General features: G+C 64.5%; 1 protein-coding gene across 1 annotated transcript in view; it reads right to left on the bottom strand.

Moving 5' to 3' along the window:
- The window catches only part of KCNB1 (potassium channel, voltage gated Shab related subfamily B, member 1), a 125,452-nt gene extending 124,200 nt beyond the window's left edge, over nt 1–1,252 (bottom strand). Inside the window, exon 1 of the mRNA XM_014943795.1 lies at nt 859–1,252. The gene's annotated coding sequence lies outside the window, so the exon portion shown is untranslated. The remainder of the gene's footprint in view (nt 1–858) is intronic.
- Nucleotides 1,253–2,145: the final 893 nt, after the last annotated feature.

Below are 2,145 nucleotides of genomic sequence, written 5' to 3' on the forward strand. Positions count from 1 at the left end.
CCCCCCCCCGCACCCCCTCTCCTCTCCTCTGTCCGTCAGGGTCGCCCGCACACCCCAACCGGGGGAGCTGCGGAGGCTGGACACGGCCCCGGGAGTCTCTGCGAGCAAAAGGGCTGGGAAACGCTGAGTGATAGAGGAGAGCGTAGACATCTCCCGAGCACCCCAAAAAGCGCCGGGCCGCTAGCCCGGGGAGCGCTGGCACGTTGTTCCCCATGCCGAAGGGGCCCGCCGGGAGCGCACCGTCCCCGCCGCTCCATCCCGCAGGGGGCCCCTACCGGACCCCGGGTGCCCTTACGACCCTCCCGGGTCAGCCCCCCTCCATGGAGCCAGCGGTGCCCCCCGCCCTGCCCAGCCGTGGAGGCTGCAGGGAGACCCGGAGGCTTTTTTTAATAACTCCAGCCTTGCAAATTTCCCCGAGGAAAGGGCTGGGGAAGGGGAAAGGGGCTATTTCTAGTCACTCCAACAACGCACTCTACCTCTGTGGGCTACCTAGTGACGCCCCCACACACACCTCATGCCGACCTCTGCATAACAGAGAAATCAACGAAAATCAGAATAAAGGAAAAACCCCGAGCCTTCCTTACGAAGCCGAGTGGCTTATGACAGCCCTGAGCACTGTTGCTTACACAAGATGGCACGAAGAGAAACCCCGGCGCAGAAAGGAACGGCTTCTTCATGCCCAGCCGGCACAGCTCCGGGGGCTCGGCCCCTCTCCCCGCTGATCCGGCTCCCCCCAGCCCCAAAACCAAAATACCGCCGCTGCCTTCAGGCCGCCCCCGAGGCTGCTCCCCGAACGCCGCCGCCACCGCACGCGGGGAAAGGCTCCCCTCCCTCGGCCCGAGCCCGGCCCGCACCTACCTCCTCCTGCGGGCTCCTAGCGAGGCGGTGCGGGGCTGTGCGGGGCCGAGGGCGGCTACATCCTGCGGCGGGGCGGGCAGCAGGGGCGGCCCCGCTCGCATCCCCCCGCGGGCAGGCTCAAGGCGGAGGGATGGCGGCCGCGTATCTCGGCTGTCCACGGAACCCGGGGGGAGGGGAAGAGAAACGAGGTAAATCGGATCCCTCGGCAGGAAGCTTTTCAAGGCCTTCCCTCGGCTGCGGCTCCTCACTCCTGCCTCCAGTCAACGCCGAAGCCGCATCTGCCCCCACCCCCCCCCGCAAGCCCTCTCTCCGTGCAGACACAAAGGAAAGCTCCGGTACTTCCTTCTGCTGCCTCGGAACGGAGATCAACAAGTCTAGTCTGAACCTCCAGCTTTTCCCTGCAATTCTGTCCCGGAGTTGTTTGGAGCGAATTGGAAGTTGGGGGTGGAAGAGAGGAAGGCAGCTCCACCGTGAGCTGGGACGCAGCATTGCAGGGACGGTTAACGCTTTCCTGGCCCGGCCCCGCCGCCCCGGGGCTGATTTACAGCAGGGGAGGCGCCTGGAACAGAGCCAGCACCGCGGGGAGAGCCGCAGCATCCCTCCTTAAGGAGGATGAGGCTATTCCCACCACCCTCCAGCTCCCGGTGGTATCCGCCGTGAAAATAGGGGGAGGGATCGGTGCCAGGAGAAAAAGGATGAGCAGAGAGCGCTGAGAAACTCGGGAAGAGAAACGAGGTAAATCGGATCCCTCGGCAGGAAGCTTTCCCTCGGCCTTCCCTCGGCTGCGGCTCCTCGCTCCTGCCTCCAGTCAACGCCGAAGCCGCATCTGCCCCCGCCCCCCCCCCTCCAAGCCCTCTCTCCGTGCAGACACAAAGGAAAGCTCCGGTACTTCCTTCTGCTGCCTCGGAACGGAGATCAACAAGTCTAGTCTGAACCTCCAGCTTTTCCCTGCAATTCTGTCCCGGAGTTGTTTGGAGCGAATTGGAAGTTGGGGGTGGAAGAGAGGAAGGCAGCTCCACCGTGAGCTGGGACGCAGCATTGCAGGGACGGTTAACGCTTTCCTGGCCCGGCCCCGCCGCCCCGGGGCTGATTTACAGCAGGGGAGGCGCCTGGAACAGAGCCAGCACCGCGGGGAGAGCCGCAGCATCCCCTCCTTAGGAGGATGAGGCTATTCCCACCACCCTCCAGCTCCCGGTGGTATCCCCCGTGAAAATAGGGGGAGGGATCGGTGCCAGGAGAAAAAAGGATGAGCAGAGAGCGCTGAGAAACTCAACAGGGCCCCTCTTG

The sequence above is a fragment of the Calidris pugnax genome, unplaced genomic scaffold (genome assembly GCF_001431845.1).
Source record: "Calidris pugnax isolate Ruff unplaced genomic scaffold, ASM143184v1 scaffold118, whole genome shotgun sequence".
Lineage (NCBI taxonomy): Eukaryota > Metazoa > Chordata > Aves > Charadriiformes > Scolopacidae > Calidris > Calidris pugnax.